The sequence below is a fragment of the Manis pentadactyla genome, chromosome Y (assembly GCF_030020395.1).
Source record: "Manis pentadactyla isolate mManPen7 chromosome Y, mManPen7.hap1, whole genome shotgun sequence".
Taxonomy (NCBI): domain Eukaryota; kingdom Metazoa; phylum Chordata; class Mammalia; order Pholidota; family Manidae; genus Manis; species Manis pentadactyla.
In genome coordinates, this window is record NC_080039.1 from 5,821,931 (window position 1) to 5,837,157 (window position 15,227).

General features: G+C 38.6%; 1 pseudogene; it reads left to right on the forward strand.

The window, feature by feature from the left end:
* The window catches only part of LOC130682195 (putative bifunctional UDP-N-acetylglucosamine transferase and deubiquitinase ALG13), a 105,928-nt pseudogene that overhangs the window by 35,244 nt on the left and 55,457 nt on the right, over positions 1-15,227 (forward strand).

Genomic DNA, 15,227 nt, shown 5'->3' on the forward strand with positions numbered 1-15,227 from the left:
TTCATCATTGCTACTTTCCAATGAATCAATATTTTTAAACTTTCTCATTTTTAATATCATATGGTAAATATCAATAGTTATAACTCACATTATAATACACATAACCAAGAGCTCTTTGAGGTTCTCAACAATTTTTAAGAGTATAAAGGAGTCTGGAAACCAAAACTCTGCTTTAGAAAAAAAAAGTATTCTTTTTCCTTGAAAAACCAAAGTACATACACATATACTGTTGTACTTCTCTGTCACTGTTACTGATTGAAGACCCTCAACCACCTATATTAATTCTCAATTTTAACCAATGTGACTAACTGTGGGTAAAATTGCAGGATTTCCAGAATCACTCCCCTGGCTTTAGTGCATTTCCATATCAACAGGGGTTCCTAAGGGGTGGAGAGAGGTAGTTCATCTCCATATTAATGGGTAATTATGAGGGCAACCCAGGGCTTATCTGAACCTGAGAGGCTGGAGAGGACGGGTATTTGCTTGCTTCTGACGGAGCAGGAGAGAAACGACCCCGGACCGCTGTTTGTAAACAATAAATAGGTTTTAAACTTTATTTCTCCCTTTGACTGATTTCGGTTTCAGCTAGGTATTTTGCCCCTGGATGTCCTCTCCCCGGAATTACACTAACCTTTATTATAAAAAGAAAAGTGCAGGGTACATAATTGAGAACTGTCTGATTTATGCAAGCATTTTAACAGACTAGCAGAGCTTTAGAATGTATGTGACAGAATTTTCTATAGCCACCAAATCTTTTTCATAACTTCTTATAATGGTGAAAACACATTCCTCAACTCCAAGATAATAGCTTCTCTATAGCATTTCAAAGTATGAAGCAAAAGGATGTCAATTTAGCATTATGCTTTGTATAAACCAGTGTTTCAACATATTACTTACAAAGTAGCTGTGCTATGATTAACTATTAATTTACTCAGTTTAATGTCAGGCCACAACTTTTAGTTGCTTAAAGATTTTGGAAATTATCCTCAAGCTGGTATAATATAAAACAGTTGTTGTTGAAATAACTTTTGTCAGAATACTGATTTAATGTAGTTGAAAACAAATTTCTATTTTTCATAATTATAAACATTTTCAAAGTAACATTAATTTATTTGATCAGTAAGCATGTATGAGTTTAGTAAAAACACCCAAGTAAAATAAAATGCATGCTTGTATTATATTTAACACTAATATAACAGAGAAAAGACTTGCTAAAATTTTCCATTAATTATGTAATCTTGGATTCTTAAAACATTTGTGGATCAGCTTGTGCAAGATGTTTTAAGTTTGGCACATTTAAATTATAAGTTCAGTTTTCTTATTTTCTGGAAGTTGAAGCCTATTTGATTTATATATATGTTTATTCACTCTATGAGCTAATTAAAACAGTGCTCCTTTAATATTTTTCAGATATATGAAAAAATCTTACAGACACAAGAGGTAAAGGCCTTTCTGAGTTTCAGAATACTTTGGAATATTTGTTGTCTTTATAGTTTAATAAGTACTCGTGGTTTATTACTCTTATTGGGCAGAAAACATACGTATGCTTATGTTTTACTATTTAACCACAGCCTTTCTACATTTGTCATTATGAACCTTAGCTGCACTGCATCATTCGTTCTTGAAATTTGGCATCAAGAAAAGGATAGCAAAATACCACTCCTCAAAAATGCAATTAAACAAGCTACAAGATATAAAGAATCCAGCAGAAATAGACTAGGTTTTTTCAGCATATGTTTTAGCCCTAATTCACCTCCAATCCTCTTTCTCTTTCAAAATAATTTCTTCTCACAGCTTTCTTCCTGTATATCATCAGGCAGGACAAAGCATAAATATGGTTTAAAGGGAGATTTTAATCAGGAAAGAAAGAAGACATTAGAATGAAAAAGAGCACCTGATGATCTAATGCTGGGAGGAGAAGTCTTGATAAATCACCTCTCCTGTACTTGGCTACCTGAGTGTAATTATCTGTGCTGTTTATTCAGGCTAATGTATAACTTTAAATTTCATCATACTTTAACATATCCTTACATTTTAAATGGTTCAATGGATGGGTTCAATGAATGATAGATGTAGGTTTCAGGCCTTAATGCCTCTTATTTTACACATAAAACTTATTAATGGAGTTTGACTCTGCAGCTTCCCAGGGACCCCATAAGCGCTCTGACTTCTTGAGAATCACATTTGTAAGAGACCATTGCCAATTACTTTGAAATGGCATTATTTTTGGATTGCAGTCAACAGACTTGAGGCAAAACCATCACTCAAATGTATATGGGCGAAACATGTTCACAGATAAAGAATCCCAAACCTCAGCATCATTGAAAAGATTTGTGGTATCCAACCAATTATGTGAACTCTTAGGATAGGGTATGAGGCTTCACTGTTCTTGCTTAACCACGACGTTTTAAGAGCTAAATTAAGTCTGTCAGTTCCCTCCTCCTTCTCCTCCTGGTGAGGCTGCCGTGACTTATACACGCAGAGGGTTATCATCAGTGGCCGGCTGGTGGGCCATAAATAGTCTTTGACTCCACCCTCCCCGCCCCAAAGATCTGATTTCCATCGCCCTATGGCGGCCGTGGCGGACTTCCGCCTCCCGCACCCCCCGCGGCCCCTGCGCTCCTGGATTCTGTACGTCATATCCGGTCGTTGCGGTTCGGGGAACGAGCCCGCGCGACGAAGTGTTTGTTACTGTAGGGACCATCAGCTTTGACGACCTCATCGCGTGCGTATCGGCGCACGCCAGTCGGCCAGTGAGTTGAGGAGGCGAGCAGGCGGGCAGCGGCGTTGTTCGCTGAGCTCGCCGCTTGTAGCTTGCCACCGCTAGCCTCGGTAACCTCGGCCTGATCGCAGCGCTCACTCAGGTGCCACCGCCCGCTTCGCTAGCTCCTCCCCGCGCCCGGCTGGGCCCTCTTGCGGCCCACCCGGCCCTCAGGGCCCTCTGCCTCCTCAGATCGCTCCCCCACCCTTTTCCGGCGCCTTCTCCTGCCCCTGGCTTTTTTCCTCAGATTCTCCGCCTCCGCCTCTCTGCCCAATAACTTCGCCCCTTCTTCCTGAGGGCCGGGGCTGCTCTCGCCGGCTCCACTGGCTCGCTTTGGGCCGCGTGGTGGGCAGCGGCCGCCTCCGCGCGCTCCGCTGGGCCTGCCAGGCGCGTCGTCTCGGCTCAGCCCCGCCGTGCTGGAGCCGCGCCCGCGCCCAGCCGCCTGAGGCGCCCTCGCGGCAGGCGTTTTTGGGCGCGCGGTGAGTCCTGAGCGCGCCTTCTCCTCAGGGCTCATAGTTCGCGCAGCCCCATCCGGGAGGCCGAGCGGGCCAATTTCTTGGTCTCCTCACTAGTTTTCGACACCCTTTTCAGAGTCCTTGCCTGATCTCATGCCCCTCGAGTGGCCAGTTCTTTCACGGCTTGGTCAGCCAGGTCGCTTACGTCCATTCCGGCCAAGTGAGCTAACTTGCTGGGCCCAGTACAGGGAAAAGTCGTTTTGGAAAACTTACTTTATTCGGTCATTCTTTTGGACAGCCCGTGCTCTGGCCTGAACACCGACCATAGGGTTTGTTGTTACTGCTGTTTTTCACAGTGGCCTGTTGAAAAAGCCCGTTTTTTTCAGTTTTCTCTATTTAGATAATCAAGAGACTTGGTTACAACCGGCTTGTCCTGCAAATAGGTAGAGGAAAGGTGGTACCTGAGCCATTCAGTACGGAGTCATTTACTCTGGATGTTTACAGGTACAAGAATTCCTTGACAGAAGACCTTGGGAAGGCAGATCTTGTTATTAGTAATGCAGGTCAAGTGTTTTAGAATCTCAAAGAGTTCGGTTTTGGTAGACAGTCACAAATCTGAACCTTTTGAGGTACAGTAAAATCACTAGAGTAACTCACTGTAGCCCTTTTGAATGTAATGCTCGAATATAACAATTGAGAACATTTGTGGAGATAATTTATTTCTGGGTGACAGAAGGATGAGAAAAATTAAATCACCAACCCAACTTTAAGAAACCCTTAACACAGGGGAAAAAATAATTTACCTGATAACACATGCCAAAGAGTTGTCAAACTTGAAATTACTGTTTGGGCTTAAGCAGGAGTGTTCAGCCAGCCAATTGGTTGGATTGTTCATGGAGAAATTAGCTTAGAAAGATTTTTTACATATTTGTTAAGATTGAGTGTGAAATGAATGCTTTCAAAAATGTTCTTTAACGATCACATACTGTGTAACTCATTGCTAGCTTCTTAGAGAACAATCCTGTTGTAGTTAGATTGCCAGTACCTTCAAAATAACTGTTTTTGGGGAGGATTGCAGTTTTGACTGCTGGAAAAGTAAGGGAGTAAGTTTCTTGGTTTTTAAAAAGCCTAGTTTGAAGAGAGGTCTTTCAAAATAGACATTACTACTGGGTTTGGTGATTAGAAATGTATACGATACTAATAGATTTTGGTATGGTTTTGCATGATTTGTGTATATAACTTGTTGAATTCTCCCAAACAGTCCTATGAACTGTAGTGTGTGCATTTCACAGGAAGAAACTGAGACAAAGAAGTTAAGTAACTTGTCTAGTCAGTAAATGGTAAACAGTCTGCTGCTAAGAGTTTGTTTTAACTACTACCCTAGCATCACCTAAAGATTTTGCCTAGTCACTTATCAGTCTCTTTGCTCCCGCTTAAAATAGCTAAAATGATTTTAGATTTCAAAGTTGAATTGACCCAAGTATTGTATATACGAACATTAGTGGAGATTTGTTCTTGACTATTTTTAGGGTGGTACCTCACAGGCAGAATCATAAACAGTGTTAAAAATTTTTCTTTATTGGTGTGTCTTCCTATTGAAGGCTTGCTTTTTCTACTTGTGTTTGAATGGAAGTACATTCAGTTTCATGTACAGCGTGTTGAACCTGAGACTGATTTAGATTCAAGACTCATACTTAGGGCTTAGTACTAGAGGGCAGGTGGCAAAGCACTCGGTCATGGGTCATCAGTGGTGAAGAATGTTTTTCAAGTCAGTTTTATAACACTTCATTAGAGAGCAACTGATAATTACATTTTTGTCATTTTAAAGGTATATAATTAAAAGGCCGGGATTGTAGTGTTGCAACTAAGTTTTTTTTTTACTTTTTAATTTTGTTATCATTAATCTACAATTACATGAAGAACATTATGTTTACTAGGCTCTCCCCTACCCCAAGTCCCCTGCACAAACCCCCATTACAGCCACTGTCCATCAGCATAGTAACATGTTGTAGAATCACTATTTGTGTTTCTGTGTTGTACAGCCCTCCCCTTTCCCCCACCCCCTACATTACACATGCTAATCATAATACCCCCTTTCTTCTTCCCTGACCTTATTCCTCCCTACGCTTCCATTCTCCCCAGTCTCTTTCCCTTTGGTAACTATTAGTCCGTTCTTGGGTTCTGTGATTGGGTGCTGTTTTGTTCCTTCAGGTTTTCCTTTGTTCTTATACTCCACAGATGAGTGAAATCATTTGGTATTTGTCTTTTCTCTGCATGGCTTATTTCACTGAACATAATACCCTCTAGCTCCATCCATGTTGTTGCAATTGTAGGATTTGTTTTCTTCTTATGGTTGAATAATACTCAATTGTGTATATGTACCACATCTTCTTTATCCATTCATCTACTGATGGACACTTAGGTTGCTTCCATTTCTTGGCTATTGTAACTAGTGCTGCGATAAACATAGGGGTGCATCTGTCTTTTTCAAACAGGAGTGATGCATTCTTCGGGTAAAATCCTAGAAGTGGAATTCCTGGGTCAAATGGTAAGTCTATTTTGAGCATTTCGAGGAGCCTCCATACTGCTTTCCACAACGGTTGAACTAATTTACATTTCCACCAACAGTGTAGGACAGTTCCCCTTTCTCCAGTACCTTGCCAACATTTGTTGTTGTCTGTCTTTGAATTGGTAGCCATCCTTACTGGTGTGAGGTGATATCTCATTGTGGTTTTTATTTGCACTTCTCTGATAACGAGTAATGTGGAGCATCTTTCCATGTGTCTGTTGGCCACATGAATTTCTTCTTTGGAGAACTGTTCAGCTCCTCTGCCCATGTTTTAATTGGACTATTTGCTTTTTGTTTATTGAGGTGTGTGAGCTATTTATATATTTGGATATCAAGCCTTTATTGGATCTGTCATTTTTTAATATATTCTCCCATACTGTAGGGTACCTTTTTGTTCTATTGATGGTGTCCTTTGCTGTACAGAAGCTTTTCAGCTTCATATAGTCCCACTTGTTCATTTTTGCTTTTTTTCCCCTTGCCCGCGGAGATATGTTCATGAAGAAGTCGCTAATGTTTATGTCCAAGAGATTTTTGCCTATGTTTTTTTAAAGAGTTTTATGGTTTCATGACTTACATTCAGGTCTTTGATCCATTTTGAATTTACTTTTGTGTATGGGGTTAGACAGTGATCCAGTTTCATTCTCTTACATGAAGCTGTCCAGTTTTACCAGCACCATCTGTTGAAGAGACTGTCATTCCCCATTGTATGTCCATGCCTCATTTATCGAATATTAATTGACCATATATGTTTGGGTTAATGTCTGGAGTCTGTAATCTGTTCTACTGGTCTGTGGCTCTGTTTTGTGCCTGGAACCAAATTGTCTTGCTTAATATGGCTTTGTAGTAGAGCTTGAAGTTGGAGAGTGATATCCCCCTCACTTTATTCTTCTTTCTCAGGATTGCTTTGGCTATTCAGGGTCTTTGGTCGTTCCACATGAATTTTTGAACTATTTGTTCCAGTTCGTTAAAGAATGTTTTTGGTAATTTGATAGGGATTGCTTCAAATCTGTATATTGCTTTGGGCAGGATGGCCATTTTGACTATATTAATTATTCCTAGCTGTGAGCATGGGATGAGTTTCCATGTGTTAGTGTCCCCTTTAATTTCTCTTAAGAGTGTCTTATGGTTTTCAGGGTATAGGTCTTTCACTTCTTTGGGTAGGTTTATTCCTAGGCATGTTATTCTTTTTGATGCAATTGTGAGTGGAATTGTTTTCCTGGTTTCTCTTTCTATTGGTTCATTGTTAGTGTATAGGAAAGCCACAGATTTCTGTGTGTTAACTTTGTATCCTGCAACTTTGCTCTATTCCAGCATCAGTAATAGTAGTAGTTTTGGAGTGGAGTCTTTAGGGATTTTTATGTACACTATCATGTCATCTTCAAATAGTGACAGTTTTAACTTCTTCTTTACCAGTCTGGATTCCTTGTATTTCTTTGTTTTGTCTAATTGCTGTGGCTAGGACCTCCAGTACTATGTTAAATAACAGTGGGGAGAGTGGGCATCCCTGTCTTGTCCCCGATCTCAGAGGAAAAGCTTTCAGCTTCTCGCTGTTCAGTATGATGTTGGCTGTGGGTTTACCATATATGTCCTTTATTAAGTTGAGGTACTTGCCCTGTATACCCATTTTGCTGATGGTTTTTATCACGAATGGATGTTGAACTTTGTCGAATGCTTTTTCAGCATCTATGGGGATGATCATGTGTTTTTGTCTTTCTTTTTGTTTATGTGGTGGATGATGAGGATGGATTTTCGAATGCTGTACCGTCCTTGCATCCCTGGGATGAATCCCACTTGGTCATGGTGTATGATCCTTTTTGATATATTTCTGAATTCGGTTTGCTAATATTCTGTTGAGAATTTTTGCATCTTCGTTCATCAGGGATATTGGTCTGTAATTTTCTGTTTTGGTGGGTTCTTTGCCTGGTTTTGGTATTAGGGTGGTGCTGGCTTCATAGAATGAGTTTGGGAGCATTCCCTCCTCTTCTATTTTTGGGAAAACTTTAAGGAGAATGTGTATTATATCTTCTCTGTATGTCTGATAAAATTCCGAGGTAAATACATCTTGCCCGGGGTTTTATTTCTTGGGTAGTTTTTTGATTACCGCTTCAATTTCTTTGGTGGTAATTGGTTTGTTTAGATTTTGTTTCTTCCTTGGTCAGTCTTGGAAGGTTGTATTTTTCTAGGAAGTTGTCCATTTCTTCTAGGTTTTTCAGCTTGTTAGCATATAGGTTTTCATAGTAGTCTCTAATAATTGTTTGTATTTCTGTTGGGTCCGTTGTGATGTTTCCTTTCTCATTTCTGATTCTGTTGATGTGTGTTGATTCTCTTTTTCTCTTAGTAAGTCTGGCTAGAGGCTTATCTATTTTGTTTATTTTCTCAGAGAACCAGCTTTTGGTTTCATTGATTTTTTTCTATTGTTCTATTCTTTTCAATTTTGTTTATTTCTTCTGTGATCTTTATTATGTCCCTCCTTCTGCTGACTTTAGGCCTCATTTACTCTTCTTTTTACAATTTTGATAATTGTGACGTTAGACTATTCATTTGGGTTTGTTCTTCCTTCTTTAAATATGCCTGGATTGCTATATACTTTCCTCTTTAGACTGCTCTCACTGCGTCCCACAGAAGTTGGGGCTTTGTGTTGTTGTCATTTACCGGATCTCCATTTTAATTTGGTCATTGATCCATTGAGTGTTTAGAAGCATGTTGTTAAGGCTCCATGTGTTTGTGAGCCTTTTTGCTTTCTTTGTACAAGTTTTTCTAGTTTTATGACTTTGTGGTCTGAAAAGTTGTTTGGTAGAATTTCAGTCTTTTTGAATTTACTGAGGCTCTTTTTTGGCCAAGTATGTGGTCTATTCTGGAGAATGTTGCATGTGCACGTGAGAAGAATGTGTATCCTGTTACTTTTGGGTGTTGAGTTCTATAGATGTCTGTTAGGTCCGTCTGTTCTACTGTGTTGTTCAGTGCCTCCGTGTCCTTACTTATTTTCTGCCCGGGGATCTATCCTTTGGGGTGAGTGGAGTGTTGAAGTCTCCTAAAATGAATGCATTGCAGTCTATTTCCTCCTTTAGTTCTGTTAGTATTTGTTTCACAGATGCTGGTGCTCCTGTGCTGGGTGCATATATATTTGTAACGGTTATATCCTCTTGTTGGACTGAGCCCTTTATCATTATGTAATGTCCATATTTATCTCTTGTTACTTTCTTTGTTTTGAAGTCTATTTTGTTTGATACTAGTACTGCAACACCTGCTTTTTCTCCCATTGTTTGCATGAAATATCTTTTTCCCTCCCGTGGCTTTTGGTCTGTGCATGTCTTTGGGTTTGAGGTGAGTCTCTTGTAAGCAGCATGTAGATGGGCCTTGTTTTTTATCCATTCACTGACCCTATATCTTTTGATTGGTTCATTCAGTCCATTTACATTTAGGGTGGTTATCGATAGGTATGTACTTATTGCCATTTCAGGCTTTAGATTCATGGTTACGAAAGGTTCCAGGTTACTTTCCTTACTATCTAAGACTCTAACTTAACTCACTTAGTATGCTGTTACAAACACAATCTAAAGGTTCTTTTCTATTTCTCCTCCTTTTTCTTCCTCCTTCATTTTTTATATATTAGGTATCAAATTCTGTACGTTTTGTCTATCCCTTGATTGGCTTTGGGGATAATCAATCTAATTGTTCATTTGCCTTGCAATCAGCTGCTCCACACTCCCTTCCATCATTTTACTACCTCTGGTGACAGCTATCCAACCCTAGGAACACTTCCATCTATAGCAGTCCCTCCAAAATAGGCTGCAGAGATGGTTTGTGGGAGCTAAACTCTCTCAGCTTTTCCTTATCTGGAAATTGTTTAATCCCTCCTTCAAATTTAAATGATAATCTTTCCAGATAAAGTAAGGTTGGTTCCAGGCCCTTCTGCTTCATGGCATTTAATACATCATGCCACTCCCTTCTGGTCTGTAAGGTTTCCACTGAGAAGGCTAATGTTAGCCTGATGGGCTTTCCTTTGTATGTGATCTTATTTCTGCCTCTTGGTGCTTTTAACAGTCTGTCCTTATCCTTGATCTTTCCCGTTTTAATTACTATGTGTCTTGCTGTTGTCTTCCTTGGGTCCCTTATGTTGGGAGATCTGTGGATCTCCGTGGCCTGAGAGACGATCTCCTTCCCCAGATTGGGGAAGTTTTTAGCAACTACCTCCTCAAACACACTTTCTATCCCTTTCTCTCTCTCTTCTTCTTCTTCTCGTATCCCTATAATGCGAATATTGTTCTGCTGGAATTGGTCACACAGTTCTCTCAATATTCTTTCATTTTTAGAGATCCTTTTTTCTCTCTGTGCCTCAGCTTCTTTGTATTCCTCTTCTCTAGTTTCTGTTTCATTTATTGTCTCCTCCACTGTATCCAACCTGCTTTTAATACCCTCCATTGTTCTCTTCTACGATTTGATCTCTGACCTGAGTTCATTCCTGAGTTCTTGGATGTCTTTCCATACCTCCATTAGAATGTTGATAATTTTTATTTTGAACTCTCTTTCAGGAAGAGTCTCGAGGTCCATGTCATTTAAATCTTTCTTGGGAGTTGTATTAATAATTTTACTATGGGGCAGGGTTCCTTTGGCATTTCATGTTTGTATATGGCGCCCTCTAGTGTCCAGAAGCTCTATTCTGGATCTGCTCAGCCTCTGAAGCAATGTCGGGGGTCGCAGGGGAGAGGTACCAGTGCCTTGGGGGAGGAAAGAGCTGTTCCCCGCTTCCCGGCTGCTGTGCCTGTCTCCACCGCCTGAGCCAGTGGGCCGGGCACACAGGTATAAATTTTTGTCTCAGAGCAGCCAGATATGGATCCCTGCTTTCCACAAGTGGCCGGAATCCCAGTCTCCCCAGGAACTCTGTCTGTATTAACTTTCCAACCCGGTAGTCATGCGAGACTCATGAAAGCACCATGAAATGTAGGTTTGTGCTCCCAGAGCAGATCTCTGGAGCTCGGTATTCAGCAGTCCCAAGCCTTCCACTCCCTCCCTGCTCCGTTTCTCTTCCTCCAGCCAGTTAGCTGGGGTCGGGGAAGGGCTCGGGTCCCGCAGAGCTACAGCTCTGGTACTTTACCCTGTTCCATGAGGTCTGCTCTTTTCTCCAGGTGTATGCAGTCTGACACCGTCCTATTTCCTGTTGCTCTTCAGGATTAGTTGTTCCAATTAAATTTTCTCATTGTATTCATTTTTAGGAGGAAGCCTCTGTCTCTCCTCTCACACTACCATCTTTAACCCTCAAAATAGCTCTTCTTCAAGTTTTTTATCTTTTGAGTCCTAGCTGTAAAGCTTGGTGCAACACCTTCATTTTTTTTAAACTGTATTAACACATTTGATTTATTTTTGTAGGTGTGGAAAGTGGTTTGGAGACTCGTGAAAAAGGAAAGCCACTTGTGGTGGTTGTAAATGAAAAATTGATAAGCAATCAGCAGCTGGAATTGTCAAAGCAGTTCTACAAGGACGGACATCTCTTGTATTGTACCTGCAGGTATGCTAGAGACTGATGATTTGACCTATTTAATCTCTCCCTAGCTCTTGCCTACCTGCCTAACCTTTCTGTCTTTTTGACCTCCTACCTTTTCCCACTTCAACTGTCATTTATGTGTTGTATTTCTTTCAAATATAATTTCATTGCATGTGAGTATCTGTGTGTGTGTGTGTGTGTGTGTGTGTGTGTGTGTGCGCACATGTATGTATATTCATCTGGACATGCAAGTCACAAGAATATAGTTTTTTAATTTGCTTAGATTTTCTTTATCCAAGGAATGCATTTGCTTATTAATTGAAGTTTTGCCTTCAGTAAATGCACTGGAATCCCTAAATTAAGTTTTTACTCATTCATTAATTCAACTAAACCTAATGAGTGGCAGCCATTACTTTATGTGCTATGGATACAGGGAAATACAAGAGAAAAAGTCCCTTCTTTCATGGTGCTTATGTTCTAGTTGTGGGAGTTAGTAAACAGTTCATAAATAAGCCATCAAGATAGTTACACATGGTGAAATGTGTTGTGAAGAAAATAAGGCAGGATGATGGAATGGCTGTGGTGGGTGAAGACTAATTAGATAAATTCAGGGAAGCCATGACTTGGGTATATAACGTTTGAGGTGATACCTCAGCGACAAGGAAGAAGTAGTAATGGGAAGCTAGAGGCAGAAAGAACAGCAGCAATTGCAAAAGGCCCTAAGTTAGGAATGAACATAGAGTTTGGTGCATTTGAGGAACAGAGGGAAATTTAGTGTGACAGAAGTATAGTGAACAAGGAAGAATGTAGTGTAAAATGAGGCTGAGTGGGGACAGCTCGTATAAGAGTTCTGATTTTATTCTGTTTAATGAGAAGCCATTGGAATATTTTAAGCAAAGGCATTACTTTATGGTAAGGAGTATTATTTTCTAGAAGTATATTAGAATTCTGCAAGAACTGATCAACATCACAATAGAAGGATGAAGAAAATTGCTGTTTTTTTTCCTTACTAATGCTTCTTGAGACAGTAGAAGCTTGACAAAGGGTCAGGTCAGTAATTTCCAATTGTTCGAGTTTAAAAGCTATACTAATTTGATGTTGTAAAAAGTAAAGACCTCAGTGAAGAAGTATTACAAAATAGATAATTTTTAAGTTAAAATAAATTGAAATTAAGATAAATGAATCTTAGAAGAAACTGACTAGAACATATTGAGCTTTTCTTTTAATTTTATGTGTCTCTTAGGCAATTTAAAATAAAAATGAACACCTGTTTATCATTAAATATTTATTGCATTCCTCCTATGTGCCAGGCATTATTATAGGCACTTAGCATACATCACTGAACAAAACAGATTCCTATTCTCATGGAGAGGAGACAGATTTATTGATTGTTTCAAGAGCAGCTGTTGGTGTCCTATTCCCTATAATGATGGAGAAGAGGGAATGTCAGGGTGGTTTTATAATAGAAGCCATTCTAGAAAGCATTGTGAGTCAGGGGAGAAACTAGTTAATCAAAATTATGTGGGCTTCAGATAATGGACATATCTGTCCCTGGTAGTTGAGATTATTAGTGGTTAACAGGCATTTCTAAAGAGAATAAACTCTCACCTTCCTAATTGGTTTAGGCAAATCAGTTTTTCCCAGTCACTTTTGATGATGATTTTCATTCTAAATGTTGAATCAGCTTTAATTTTATGTTGGTACATTAAAAAAAGAGAAAACATTGATTTCATAAACATATCCTATACTTTGGTTGAAGAGGAGAAAGCTATACAAGTCTCCACTTTATTCATTTTTTACAGTTTTTTAGAAATCTTTCTTTGTTATATTAATTTCAAGAAAGTCATACACATGAATGCCATAAGAATCAGTAATTGGTTGTATTTTTATTTTAGGTATATCATTTATTTGCCCCAAATCTGGGCTGGGTGGTTGTATGTCTATTCTAATTTAAGTGACTGGTTTAATTAAATTTCTGAATAGCTGTATGTTGTGATTTGGAACCTTATTACCGATGTGCATGGTGGCTGTGCATTGCTTAATTGTATATGTATTTATGTTAGAAAATTATTGGCAAAAGGAGTTTTTCCACAATCTTCATGCATGGTTTAGTAGTCTCCCCAGCTTATTGTTCTTATCTGGTAGCTGTTAGTTAAAGTTGCATTTATTCTGTTTTCATAAATTAATTTTACCTCCAATTACATATGCCCAGTCCTGAGAAGTGTTCCAAAGCCATGTGACCACATCAGTTGACATAAGAGAAAAGGTATGTGTTGGATTGATATCGACATATAGTCTCTTCATACTGCTTTAATCTTGGTATGTATATCTGTAGTATTAAAATACTTACTCATGTGCAGTTTGAGAAGCATCACAGTGTGCTTGGAAGTTAGATTCAGTCATCAAGTGGGTAGCAGATGAATTATGGGATTTTCTTCCATGTTACTAATATTTTTCTTCTATTGTTTTAGCACACTTCCTTGGTTATTACAGCCAATGGACTTATCAACACTGAAATGTTTTCCTCCTGGCCAGCCAAAAAAATTTTCTACATTTTTGGATAAAGTTGTTGGATTACAAAAATAAACACTTAAAACTCTGAACACTTTAAAAACACCCCACAAGTCCAGCCTATGGAATATGGTTAAGTCAAATAAAATACATAATACATGTTTGCAGAATAATATAAATTTCCTACATTTATAGAATGTATAGAAAATTTTATGGTGTAAATGTTAGCATTTGGGTCCAAATCCTAATTGCAATTTAATAAATTGATTAGATATGTTTCTCATATTTTCGTAAAAGAAATATGTAGTAAGTATTCATAGGTTTTTGTCCTAGAATCCTAAGTGGATTCAGAATCATGAAAAAAATGAACAAAGCTTAAGAACTTGGACAAGAACCTCAAAGATGGTTACTAGTTTGAATTTTAAAAATGAAATAGTAACAAACTTCTTAAAAAAGAGCAAAGAGCACCTTTAGCTTCTTAATCCAAGGAACCAAATTTTTTAAAAAAGACAAGCAAAAATGATGCATTGTGCTCTGAAATAAAAAGCTCAGTAGTTACCTAAAAGAAATGAACAAGATTAACTATCAAGTCATTTGATGTATTGTACTTGGAGAAACTCTTTTTATCCTGAAGGGTGAAGTGGATGTGTTTGTTCACTTTCCTCTAAAATACAAATAGAAAGTGACAAAATAATCTTGCCTGATGTCAAAGCTTTACTGGTTTGAGAAGAGTAAATCAGGAAAGACTTAACGCCAATAGGACTTGATGTTATTTTTTAAGGCCCTCTCTTGCAGTGGTATTGAAACATTTATTGTAACATCAGAGGAATTGATAATTTATGTGCTTAGAAAATTAGTTGTACAAATGTGTAAGTGATCTGATGTGTGTAATGCCTAAATATATCATTCAGAGTTCACACAATTGAAGATACACATATATTAAGGAATTCTGATGAACAGAGATTACCTTTAAGACCAAAAAGTAAACCAGATAAGCCATGAGTGTTCATAGTTTCCTGGTGGAAATTTTAGATATAATCCATTCATAAAACAAGAGCATTCACTATGAAGACCTACTTTCCACTGTATTATCCCAAAATGTTGAATATTCTAAACATTTGACTGGGGATGCATTATGTGATGTTTTTGTAGATTTATTTTCCTCATTGTGTTTTACTTAAGCTAATGTTTATTAAAAATAAATTCTTACTAATGGTAGAAGGTGGTGGCTAAGAAGTACTCTGGGTAGCAGGAGGAAGCCAACTTGGATTACAATTTTGCTGAGAATAAGCTTAAAAGTGAGTGAGTTGCATCTACATGGGTAGGAATTCACAGCACCATAATCATAATTGTATAGTATTTTGATGTGCTCATGTTGTAGAAAAGGCCCTATTCAAATATATGGGGATAATTTGACTTCTGTGCTTTTAAAGTGTTTCTCTGGTTTGA